The 14,035-nt window shown below is 34.9% G+C and overlaps 1 protein-coding gene across 6 annotated transcripts in view; it reads left to right on the top strand.

The window, feature by feature from the left end:
* HDAC4 (histone deacetylase 4) overlaps positions 1-14,035 on the top strand; it is a 3,124,471-nt gene that overhangs the window by 1,761,357 nt on the left and 1,349,079 nt on the right. The window lies entirely within an intron of this gene.

Here is a 14,035-nt window from a genome sequence, read left to right as displayed (position 1 = left end):
GAAATAGAGATAAATTAGGGCAAGATAGTATTTGTGTAAGTGTGAACACTGGTTCTAACATGTACTTTCAGCATGATTAAACCTAACTTTAGAATAGGTAATGCCTGTGGTTACAGCTGTTTGTTTGGGGCAACTACCCCTATATGGAAGATGAAACTCCCTTTTTTGGAAAGTGTGTGTTATGTTGTGTGTTTGCTGTGAGTTAAATGTGGTTTGGTGGTTAAAATGTATTTAGCTCTTTTTTCGTGTTTCAGTTGCAGTGAAAACTCTAGGGAAATGAGACATGGGTTCAAACAGAGATTAGAAGAAACAACTACACACAGGATCAGCCTGCCATACAGTAGTATGTGCATGTAAACTGGAAACATACATTCAAAAGAGCTGCTGTATATAATGTGTGAAAGTAATAGCTTTTTATTCAGAATGACTGCATTGTCAGTATTAACATGGAATGTAAATAGCCTTGCTGGTACAGACAAAGAGCATAGCAAGGGTAACATGGTAAAAACGAGATAGCAGTACTTTCCTACTTATCTATTTTTAGAAATAAAGGAATTTATGGAATTGATAGTTGATAGGATACAGGAATTATTAGGGAAGGCATATTTCTTCAGTAAGGATCGCTAGTGAGTGGGCTAAAATGTAAATGGAGTTTAAAATATGGTAGAAAATAGAGAATAATAGGAATTACTTAGAGGGATTGACAAAGGATAAGTATTGCAGGAGAAGCTAAATCTTACAAAATAAGAGGAGGAACAACTGCAGTGTACTAAAGGGAAAATAAAGCGTTTGGATAATGTGCATGAATTTAGAAAAGTTGCTATTAAACAAATAGTTTTTGATACCTCCAGAGTACAAAAACTTTTATCATAATAACTTAGGCAGCAGAAAGGGTTGTTGCCAAAATTAGAGAGACTAATAAACAGATATCCTATACATGTATCAGGAATATTTTGGAAATTTTATGAAAAAATGCATAAAGTAGAGGAACATAAAATGAAGAAAAGGCGCAATCCATCCATCTATCCATCCATTCATCCACAACCACTTTTTCCCATTTTTGCTCATTAGGTCAGAGTATTACAGCAACAGTGACGGTCATCTAGAACCAATGTTCACACTGCTAGGTGGTTAGCCCTGACATTGTAGTTTTTTCATATTGTATGTACGCATGCACACTCATACCTACTACAAAATTAGTGTGACCAGTGTACCTACTACATGTCTTTGGAATGTGGGAGGAAATTGAAGCATCCTGAAAAAAAACATAAGGAGAATGCAAACTCCACACCAAAGGCACCCTAGCTGAAAATCAACTGAAGAACATCTGTGCCACTTGTCAGGAAAAAGGGTACAAATGGAAATATTTGTAGAAGACTTATGGAAATATTTGTAGAAGACTTATTTATGTCAATGTTAGAGGAGGATGAAGCTCAACAGTTAAGAGATGAGATAAAAATGGTGTTGTTTAATCAGTCAACAGGGAAGTCTCCAGGGGCAGACTGTATTCCAGTGGAAGATTGGAAGTTAGGAGGGAAGAAAGTGCTAAAGATCTAGAAGGTTTTGTTTAACAGTATTTTAAAAGCAGAGGGCAGGGGAAGAAAGGAGGGAAGAAAGTGCTAAAGATCTAGAAGGTTTTGTTTAACAGTATTTTAAAAGCAAAGGGCAGGGGAAGAATCAGCATCTTGGCAGAAAACTGTAGTGGTTGTATTACCCAAAGAGAGTAAAGACCCTTAAGACTCAGCTTTATAGTGACCCATTTCAATTTTAAGCTATGATTTATAAGTGCTTATGTCCATACAAACTAAGAAAATGGCAAAGGTATTGCTACATTTATTTATATGGTTCAGTGTGGTTTTGCTAAGGGGATGGACACATTTGACAGCATTACTAGAACAATAATTATTCAAAGGGGAGCAGAAAGTCAGAAAATTCTTCTGTTGGTTAGTTTTGATGCAGGAAAAGCATTCAGTGACATCATATGGAGTTTTATGACTAGGGTAATGGTAGCATTTACATTCCCTTTCAGGATAATAGGATTAATAAGGAGGATATTTGAAGGGTCAGAGATAATTAAAGTGGGATGGTTCTTTTCGACAAACTGTGTTTGAGCAGAGGAGTTGGGCAAGGATGTCCTCTTTCTCCTTTATTTGTTTTATATTTGTAATCATTAGCAAAGAAACTAAGGGAGTCAGAAATTTAAACATATAACTGGTATGGTAATCAAGAAAGTTTAGCTTTATTTACAATATTTGGAAAGGGGAGATGATGAAATGGGAGCAGGGAGTTCGGGAAAATGTAAAGTTGAATTTGGATGCAGGTCCTTAAGAAGAATAAAAATACCCACATAGAATATTGTATTCATAAAATAACAGGTAATATTCTGAGGACACAGAAATGGAGAAAGAAAATGTGACCAGTATGGATAACTAAGTAGGGCTGGAGAAAATAAGAGGGGAATTTACTGGAGGAAACCAAGGTAATGGGAGCAGTGTTTTTAAATGTGTCTGGAACAGAAGCTGCTGTTAAAAAGAGATACTTACTTTGGCATATAAAGTATTGCATGATGACTGTAAGAATCAGTCAGGAGGATGGAAAATACTTGGAAAAGAGAGTAGAAGTACAGATTAGAAAGGATCAGTGGGAGGGCATTTGTATGGCTCCCAACTAGGCAACAAAGTTTAGGTGAAGGTTTAAGATTTTTTCATGGAAGTGTTTGCATATGTATTTATCCCCCCTGCAGACTTCAAAGTATTTGTACTCAGGTAGGCAGCACATGTTGGAAGTGTGATTAGAGGGAGACAAGTAATTGGGAAAATATTTTTGGGGATACAGTGAGATGGCAGATTTTAAAATTTCCCCACATAGTATTTTGTCCAATATTTTGGGGAGCAAATGGTTGTAACTAACGGAATTCTTTTTGAACTAGGATGTAGGATCTGATTGTCTGGACGTAGTAAGGCCTTGCTAAGCTTAATGATGCTGGCTGCAAAAAAAAAAAAAAAATAGTAGAAAATGGACATGAAAAATGTAATCCAGCTGTAATTGAGGTATTAAATATTATGCAAGAGTTAAAAGAACTGGAAGTGGGATTTTTTAGAAAAGGGAATGAGCAAATTAGATAGAATTAAGTGGAGTGGAATTTTTGTGAAGAATACATGTAAATAAATGCTTACAAGGAGGAGTAAGGTGAAGAAAAAGCAGGAGTTGAACAATTTATTTCATGTTATAGTTAATAAGAAAACATGTATACTACATGAACATTACAATGGAAATGTTACTATGATTTGTTTTCTTTTCACTTAGTGTATTTGTACTCAGATCATTCTTTTAAATGTGATGACTCAGTAAACATGTTGAAAAGGGATTTATTTCAGTTGATCACAGTCAGACATCAATAATGTACTTAGTCAAAAGGATGGTTATTTTGGGAGAGTAGAAGGCAGTCTATGTATGAAAGCAAACTATTGTTGATCTAGGTTGTCAGGAACAGAGTGCATATTTGTATGGACTTGTGTGAGAAAGAAAAATGAAATGCCAGCATGACCCGTGTCAGTGGCATAATATGTAGCACACACATCTTTGGTGCAGAAGTCAGTGGGTTGTATTCCAACACCAGGTAGGTGGTCTGCTAATGCTGCAGTGTACCATAAGGGGCTGCTGCACTCCTGATTGTGTAATCCTTTGAATGACATGTTAAACCTAGGTCCAGTCTGCTTGAGCTAGTGTTAACTAAGGTGGATGTAAAAGATCCCATACCAAAAAGAGTAGAGGTCCTTTATTAAATACATTATTTACAATATATACCTACTAAATACTATTCACAGTTATTTACATTCCTTTATAATCATGATCTAGCATTCATGTAATGTTAAATATACATTTCTTTTTATTCATCTGCATTCATTTTTGTGACCCCCCCACCCTTTTTCCCCCATAACCAAAATCTTATTTTCTTTAATATTTTTCCTAATATCCATTTTCCATTAAATTTTAATTCAATCATTCTTTCCATATCATCCGTATTATGTAAAACACCTTTTTATATATTTTTATTACAAATGTCCTTCTTTTACTTTTATAATATCCATATTCCAACATATCCATACTTGTATCCTTCATATTCTTAATTCCTTCTAAAATTGACTCCACATACCTTTTCCCATATTTTCTTCACTCTTCTACAATTCAAAAAGACATGTTCTGTTGTTTCAGCTTCACAAAAATTGCATATTCTTTTATTTCTTATATGGCATATTCACTTTCATTGGCATTTTTTTATTGATAATTTCAATACAAATCTCATTTAGTATATTTTTGCACCTTTCTATTCTCATTTTATAGATTTTTTTTCTTTTCTTCCTCCATCCTTTCACAAGAACAGGTATAGTAATAGTTATTCGTCTTATTCAAATACCATGTTTTTCTATCATCCTCTACTTCCCTTATCTTTATTTTCTACAGTATTATTTTATCTTGATATTCCTTTATTTCACTGTTCACAACTCTTTTTTTCCCCCTCTTAAAATTGCTCATCATACACCACATTTTTTGCATTTTTCTTTTATTATACTTGTTAACAACCCATCTTCCTCTTTCATCCATTTCAACATTTTATATAAATGTAATGAAGCTGCTTTTGCCACTGGCTTTATTAATTCCAACCACCCTCCTTTTTCCTTTACATATAATACTTCTCTTTTTACTGGGTATAATCTAGATCCCCATATAAAAGAAAACACAATAGTCATTATTTATTTATTTTTTTTTTTTACATTTTGTAGGTTTCATAAAAACGTTTGCAAGATATGCAGTTTTCCCAGTCATACAAAGTTAATTAAATGCACCTTCTTTTTATATGACAACTTGTATGTTCTCCAAAATAAGCATTTATTTATTTATTTATTTTATTTATTTATTATTTCTTCCCATTGTTGCATCTTCATTCCCTCATTTTCAAATGTTATACCCAGTATTGTTATTTCCTTCATGTTAAACTGTATACTCCCTGTTTTATCTTTTACTCCTAAACTTGCATTAGTTTCTCTGTTTATTCTCATGCCAATCATTCTCAAATACTTAAGTTTTTCAATGGCTACTTTCATCCATTCTTTGTTTTTAGTCATTAAAGCTATATTATCTGCATATAAAAACATAACTGGTACTCTAATATATTCTGTGTTTCTGTATTCTGCTACCTTTAACAATGTTTATTTTTGTGACAACTACATTCATGACTGGTGCAAATAAAGTGCTACTCACAGGACGTCCTTGTCTTTTACCACTTTTTGTGTCTATTTCTTGACTTAACCATCCATTCACAACTGCTCTTAGTTTATTTTTTTTTACATATGCTGTAACAAATGTCTTCAAAATCTTCTCATTTGCATTATATTCGTTCAGTATATCCTGTAAGATTTCATGTTGTATTATGTCAAATGCTTTATTCAAATCCCCTGCCGGGGGGGGGGGTTCTATTCATTATAGCATCTACATTTTTTCTTATTGTCATTAATAACTCTTGACTTCCATTTCCCTTCTTCCCAAATATTATTTCTTCTAATTTTATTTTGCAATCTTTTTTCTAATATTTCATAAACATTTCATCAGTATTATTGGTCTCCAATGTTTTAAATCATATTTTTCTCCTTTGTTCCATATAAATGTAACTCCCAACACATACTTCTTCGTGACCATAACCTTCCTCTAACCATTCATTTAACACTTCCATGAAATACTTATTTTGCCAATCCAACATATCTCTGTGCATATGATATTCTATACCATCCATCCCTGTTGCTGATTCAGCTTTTACAGATTTTAACATGTTATTCATGTCTTCCATTATTTCTTTTCCCAATTCTTTGTTATCCTGTTCTGTTGTGGTTGACTTTCCATTTGTGTTTTCTTTTTACCTTATATGTTTGAATGTTTTTTCTACATATTTTAACTGCAGTAATTATTTCTTGTTGACTCTTTTCACTTTCTCCTCTCTTTCTCATTACTCGTATTATTCTTTTATTTTCTTTTATTACACTACTGAAATATGGCACCGCATTTTCTTTAGTCAAAAATATCTTTTTTTTTAAACAACACTGTTTGGATTTGATATTCTCTTGTTTCATGTCATAGAATTCTTTCTCTGTATCCAAACAAATCTTGTTTTTTTCTAAATCTCTAAATGTGTAATTACTAACTTTTTTATATTTCTTTTTACCTGTTTTATCTTTCAACTTTGCCATTCCAAATTACATTCTTTATTATATTTATCTTTGCAAGTTATCCACCACAATGTCCAGTTCTTGTAGATTACTGTCATATCTACTTGATCTTTCAATAATTGTCTAATTACTTTTGTACCACATTTATCTAATTCTTTCTCATTTAATCTTTTAATTTCTTTTTTATTTTTATATAACCACTGATTTTTGAATCTCTATCCAAATTACCAAATGATCCAAAAATCCTGCATAGTTTGTTCCTTCTGTAATTTTCAAACTTTCTGAAACAATAAAATATTCTATTTCTGATCTTAAACTGCTTCTTTTATATGTCCACTGTTTATTATCCGAAATATATAATATTCCACTTTATCACTTCCAACATTGTTTTAACATCACTACCCTTTTTTTTAGTTCTTAGATCACAGTTAATATCACCCACTAATATCAAATCCATATTCACACTTACATAATCTAGAATATTTTTAAACATACACTTTTTATTTTTTGTTATATATGCATACACTGCTATGATTTGGTAAACTTGACCTTTCCATCTCACATCTACAATCATTACCCTACCCATTATTAACAATGTAAAATCCAAAAATTCTATTGTTTTTTGCATAATATTTCTGTACCTGAGCATGTTTCTTTTCCCATATTCCAAATAATTTCAGCCCCCCAAATTTTTCTGTTTGTACACTCACTTCTGTTACCGTTCTTGTATCTTCCAATACAATCAAATCCATATCAAGTGCTGTGCAATATTCTAATATCCCTCTTCTTCTTTTAACATTCTTTGTACTGTTCAATTTATTGATATAATTCTCAAGTCTTCATTTAATTAATGTTTGTTATATTCTTATTTATTCTGTCCTTTTCTATACTTTATCTTTTTATTTACTTTCATATCTAAACTCTTGAATTTTCTCTCTTATCTTTTACCCTTTTCCCAATAAACGTTTTTCTGCCCTTCACCATTCTGTAATTCATCTCTTTTTCAGTTATTTCTGTTTTTGTATTTCTTCTTTTCCTGTACTGTTTCTCTTTCTGTTGTCTATTATTATCTAACATTATTTGTATTTCTTGTTCTTTTCCTTGATCTGTTTCTATTTCTTCCACAGGTACTATTTATTGGCCAATATCTTCTTGTTGAATAACTGCCTCCTCATGTTCTTCTGTATTTTCCTTACAATCCATACACAAATGACCTGTTTTCTTTTGCATTATGACCCATTTTGCCACAAATATAAGATTTCCTTTTTATCACAATTACTAATTAAGTGATTACTTTTTCCTCCAAGGAAAAAAGAAAGTTTTTGTTGCCCCAGTATCTCAGTGACCCTTTGTTACCATCTACATTTATCATACTTGGTATGTGCACTATGTTATCGTTTTCTATTTCAATATGACATTACATTCCCAACCCCAAGTCCATAAACCTCTGTCATCATAACTTTTAGTAATGTTTATCACTTTTTTACATACAATCTTTAGTCTTTTAGTGCAGTTTTTACAACTTCTGTTTGAAACTGAACATGTATTTTCTTTTTAGCCACTCTGTTAAATGTTTGAAAAAGATATAAATTCCAAGGACAACAGTTTGTCTTTAACTCGTGTTGTCTTATATATTGTCCTAATTCAGATATAGTGTCACAAAAAGCTACTTTATTAATATGAATAAATGCTCTTCTCTTGTGGAGAAGTGCCCAACAATTCTGTTATATCATCCCATATATCATACCTGTCTACTTCTTTATCTTTGTTACAGCTTACTCTTACTGAATGCTTCTCTTTTTCTCGATTCCATCTTCTGCTCCTCTTTCTTTTCTCCCTCTTTCACTGTATCTGCATATGACTTCTCTTGCACAGTCACCTCCACTTATTCTTCCTGAATTTTATCTGTTACATCTGCCCGTGAAATTGCCTTTTCACTCCCTGGTTCACTTTGATTCAGAAAATCCTGCAATAAAACATCCCCCAACCCTCCTGAATGGAAGAGCTGTTGTATATCCTTTCTGGCTATCATTTTCATCTTCAAACAGTTATTGCTGAAATAACACTTCTGAGTCCTGTGAAGGTTTGACCACCTTCACATTTTCATGAACACATGCTGCTCTCCTTTCAATGCCTGCAAACACATTCGCTGAAGGCTCGCATACCTTCATAACCTCCAAAATATTTGTAGCTTCCACCTTTGAAGGGCTGGACTGCCCTCTCCTCAAAATACTCTGGTTGCATCTGCTCGACTTCTACTTCCTCATTATGTTTTAAGTGGAAACAACTCTGCTGCGATGTTTACATCTTTCGTGCTTCTCTGAACTGTCACTGCACCTGGAACAGAAGCAGGAAGTGCAAAACGAAATGCATTCCTCACTAAAAAGAGTAGGGGAGGGGCCCCAATGCTCTGGTCAAATTTTCCTTAGTAATATGAAATAACCACCTCAGGTCTTCAATGAAAAGAGGCCACTAGCCATGTTTTGCTGGTTTGCTGTACCTGTGAGGCAAGGTAACTTTAAATGGAGGCTGGAAAGGAATCCTGCATGTTGATCACTAATGGAGTCCAACATAAGACCCATGGTGTGAACATTTGAAAGGCAGGGACAGAAGACAAGAGTCTGTGATACTTTCCTAATTGGTTATTTTATCTTTGTGTGGGAATGATAAGTAGTGTGTAAGACTACATAGTTGAGTGAAGTTGGCAGCATGATGTGACACTTATTGTTAATCTCTGAAATGGAATACCTAAGCTTTGGTGGATTCATTGACCCAATTATGATATCCTCAAGGAGACTCCATTGTTCAGTTGTTAAAATATTGTTAAAATATTAATTATGTTAAGCTTATATACATTGATAGTAATGACATCCCTTTCTTTGCTGAGCAGGTTTAACAGTAATATAAAATATGGAGATTTTACAAGTGTGTACATACATACATGCAAGCATACTGTTGTCTTGTGGATGTTAGTGCCTTTAGTTCATATACTGTGGTGCAGGTCTTATGCTAAACATTTATTAAGAAAGTCTGGAAGTAATATGTAGAGATTCACATTTGACAGTAGGATTAAGTTCATAATCACCATTAGAAGCTGACAAATTATAGCTTTGCAAATAATTTAGTTTAAAATGAAAGTGTAAGTTTCAGTTCCATAAATGATAACAAATTCAAAAGCTCTCCAAAACATAAATAAATATAAGCAGTGATGCCTGACATGGTGGGTTTATTAGGGATATAGCAAACCTCTCAGGGGTGTTGTCCTCCCCATGTTATAATGCTCAACCTGGATGGTATAGTTGTGCTTAGAAAGTAGCCACAATGCTGTTTTAATAGTTTAAATTTGGTTGTATTGCTCTGAAAGGATTTAACTGTTTTTCAGATATGGGAGGAAATGCATTTCTCATAGTCAAACTCTAGGCATATACTGCTTTTATTTTGATAATTTTCAAATTAGCATGCTCCAATGCTGTTTTCTTGAATTTTTTTTCTTTCAAAAGTATATTATTTAGTATATTTTGCATGCCTTTTTTAAAAACTCTAGCAGACCTGAACTCCCTTAACACTAGAGGGGAGAGAGAGGTTGGGTGTGGAAATAAAGTACAGGCTCTGGTAAGAAGTGTTCAATCTTTAAGTGTTCCATCTTTGGTATCAGAGGGGACTATAAGCTGCAGGCATTAGGACAACACAGTTACTAGAGCTTTTTAGGCTGTTAGTTATGTCCCCTAGCTTGTTTTGGCATGTTTTTTTTCTTGAACTTTTTCAAGAATTACATTTTTTGGATGCTCACTCCTTTTATGTGCAAGGTAGACCTCAGGAGTTCCAGGTAGCCAAATGTCCTTCTTAGCTTTCTTTCTCCTGCTTTTGGCCAATTTAACTTAACATATTTCTTCCTGCCCTGTGTTGTACAGGCATGAGACCTTTTTCCCATATGGCAGTATGCCATAAGCTGCTGTTTAAGTGATGCCCCTACAATGGGGCCATAGCATCCTGTAACCTGCATACCTGTTATCTCTTTACTTTCAGTGAGGGGAAAAAAATCTACAGATTGCTCAATTTCCAGAAGCTTCATTAGAGCCACATGAAAGAGGTGCTGAAAAAAACTTATTGTAAACCTAATGAAACATGACAGTTCTACTAACTGACCAAATCTGGGGGATTTCTGGGATCATTAAAATGGACTGCACACCTCTAGTTGCTGTGTCCCCCAAGCAGACTTTTCAAAAGGAAAAGGTGCTAGATTGCTGTCCTCTAAAAGGTTTTGGTCTGCAGCTACAACAGATCTCTGAAATGTCATTCTATGATGTGTCAGTTTTGCTAATATTAATGTACGCTATTAAAGTAACAGAATAACTGCCAGTATGTTTAAAAGGCTCATTTTCCCATACTTTGCCTCCACTGCCTGACAATCAATGACTAGTATTCATCACCAGGTCAAATGAGAGGGGCCATCAAAAAAGCAGTCATCAGGTATGTTCTGTGCATTTTTTTTTTTTAATATACTTTACCTCTCTGTGCATAGCCGGGTACACTGAGAAGGGAGGAGTGTGCAGTGGGTTGAGGACAGAGGATAATCTCTCAGTTTTGCAGGAGACATGCACCAGCAAGTAAATTTACCTACTAACCTTGGGCAGATCGGGTAGTTTCCTGGTCTCCACCTGAGAAATCTGCCCTTCCTGTATTTCCGTTGAGCAAATGCCACTACCTTCCTTCCAGAGACAGAGAGGTGAGGGGCTGTTCTGATATACCCCTTCAAATAGGGTAATCCCAAACCACCTTGTTCAATTAGAAAAATCAGCTTGTCCCACTTAATTTTTACCAGCTTTCCCTCTCAGATAAAATCCTTCATCTTTTTATTAATTGCTATCCACAACTTCTCTTCTGACTGATAAAATATATGCCTCACCTGTGTATAAAATTAAAGGGACTAAAAACATTTTAACTGCTTGTATGTTGCTGTCCATATCCATATAACAGAGCTTCTAGTGTCTCAGTTTTTGTATTATCTTTTGTTTAGTCTCTTCATACATATCCTAAGCTGCCACACCGGTATCCTTTTAATCCATACTCCTAAATACTTCATTGTATCATGTTCCCATAAATATGGATATTTGCTGAACCCCACTGTAGTGCTGTCTCATAGTTGGTATATATAGTTGGGTGGGGTGGGGTGGGGACGAAGCCCCCGATTAGTAGAAATTTTGCTCCTCTTCTGTCTGGTGTACAGTGAGTAATAATTTTCCAGAAACACTCCACTGTCTCCCACTTTTAGTACTTTGTCCTTCTGCCACAGTTTTGTCAGAATCAACTTCATCTACTGGTAAGATTGCATCTTTATTATTAAAGGTCTAGGTTGCTTTCTCATGGCCAGGTTTGGAGCATAAATACAATGTGCTCTTTCAATTAACGACTCATGCTGTGGAATACCAGGCCAGTTGCTTATTTGTGCTTTCATAAAGTTATACAGTCTGTTCCTTCCAGCTTCACTGGTACAGCATAAAATCTCAGGTTTTCCCTGCATGTTCTGTTCTCCAATGCTATTATTTTTTAAGCATGTCTTGTTGAGCAGTCTCATATTCTTCCAACCTTTTCTTCATTTCGACATCTGATTTTTTGCAGCTTTATCACCTCATCTGAATATCTGTTTAAATCTTCTTTCATTTTATCCAGCCTTCTGTTATTTGAATTGATATACTCCATCAGTGTTTCATTTATTTTAATCAGCTCTGAGTACATTTGACTTATTTTTTTCCTCTAAGTTACTGGAAGTCATTTCTTGCACCATAGCTGGTGCTTGCACTGCCTTTTGCTGAACAGCTGCAGAATTCTTCCCAGTTAGTGTTTTTCCTCATCTTTTGTGGTTGATTTACTTTCAGGTTCTCTGAATTTCTTTTTTGCTAGAATACAGGCAGTGCACTTACTAGCCACTTACTGAAATTTACCAAAAAAATAAGTTCACAGGCTCTATCTTCTGAGTTTCTGTTTTCATACTGGGAGGGCTGAAATTAAGCTGTTAAACAATGTGCAGCCATCTTGCAAGTCAGAGCCTTGTCCTCTTTGCTGGCATATTGGAAAAGAGTGGACTGTAGAAGTATTCTAGAGACAACAACCTGGTCCTCTGTGCATACCTTTAACAAGCAGTACAGACTGGATTCTTTCTCAAGTTCCAGAGCAGGCTTCTACCCATATCCCACTGAGACAGTATGAATGATGAACGTAATATAGTTGGGTAAGTTCTACTTACCTGTAACAGTAGATTTTCAAATTTCACTGTGCCTCAGTGTCAGCACTCACCTACCATCCCGCTTATTTTGCATGTAGTTTGATGGTATCCAACCTTGTTTTGTTATTGGTTGGCTTTGGTTATTTGTGTTGGTATTTTGTTGCTGTGAATTCGTCATTTTCAAGCAATTCTTGCTTCTGGTCCTCCTTGGTCCTTTCTACTTGGTGCTAAAAGCCTGAATAACTGATTTTCTGTGACAGGAGGTAGGCTTCCTCCGATATCACAGAGTCTGAGCTCTGGAAGGCTGCAAGCATGGGTTTATTTGCAGGTGCAGAACTTGTATGTTACTGAGGCAGTGTGAAATTCAATCACCTGCTGTTGTAGGTAAGTAGCGGTTACGCAACTGCACTTTTCCTTCCGAGAGGAGAAGCACTGTATACTCCTAGATCAGCACCATGATCTTAAGCAAGTTGTTAAGGCCAGCAATCTTTTCCACTTAAATGGCAGTCTTGGTGAAGGATTGATCTCATTAATTGGAAAAGATTTATCAGCCTGGGTAAGGGCATCCACAGGGTCAGGCTTGTGCTTCAGCATTATGGGAAGTGAGGAAAGAGCAACTCGTGTCATTAGTACCAGTTTACATATTTACAAAGTCATTACAAGCACCTGACGTACAGTTAATGGCCTTAGTGATATCCTTAATCTCAACTGCGACTGTGACTCTCTATTTATTTTTGTGAGTGTAGAGTCTGTACATCTAATCATAGCATCACTAGTTTTGGAGGGTTTTCCGGTATGTTTTATTTTGGTTTTAAGGATAGATTTAGCAGTTGAGTTTATAAGTTGTTTGATTGTGACTGGTGCTCAGCGAGTCTGTAGAACTGGAAAAATTGTGGGAGTAGTGAACAGGTTAGAACCTGGTGTGTTATTCTGGATGTACAGTGCCGAAATCTTTGCCTTGAGTTTAATTTTATATCTGCATTTCTTCTATTTAAAATCACTGGCCTTGAATAAAAAGAAGTTGTCATTGAGCATCAAATGATACTGGCATGGTATAAAGAATCATAGTGAGATTTCAGATTTCACTGTGTTTTCTGATCTAGGAGAGAAATAAATGCACTCTGAAGATATTGACTACACCTGTAACTATCTATGGATAGTTAGTATTCTTTGTATTTGGAACACAGTGGGAGGGTAATTAAATTTAATTAGTTAAAGGGGAATGCCTTTCATATATGTCATTTTTTTGCAGCCACTAATAGGAAATATGGGCGGTTAGGCATAATAAATGGACAGATCCAGAACCACTGTAATCATTTATTTAGCAGAGGCATTTTGAGTCAGCTTTCTAGGAGAAAGTTTTTTAGAATGTTTTTTTCCTCTCAGACAGAAGTAGGAATCACTGTCCACACCAACAGTTCACAAATAACAAGCCTTTGTAGCTCCTTTGATTTACCAGTTTAGATACAAGCTTTGTTTTATCCATAACCTATAAATTATTTTATTATTTAATAAGAACTTTAAACCTGACAAATTGAAATTGAACTAGAAAACAATGTAAGGTATACAAACAAAGGCAGTTTGCTTTTAT

This window comes from Protopterus annectens, chromosome 6.part0, assembly GCF_019279795.1.
Source record: "Protopterus annectens isolate FY-2018-M chromosome 6.part0, PAN1.0, whole genome shotgun sequence".
In the NCBI taxonomy this organism is placed as follows: Eukaryota; Metazoa; Chordata; order Ceratodontiformes; family Protopteridae; genus Protopterus; species Protopterus annectens.
This window is presented reverse-complemented; position numbering and strand designations above follow the sequence as displayed.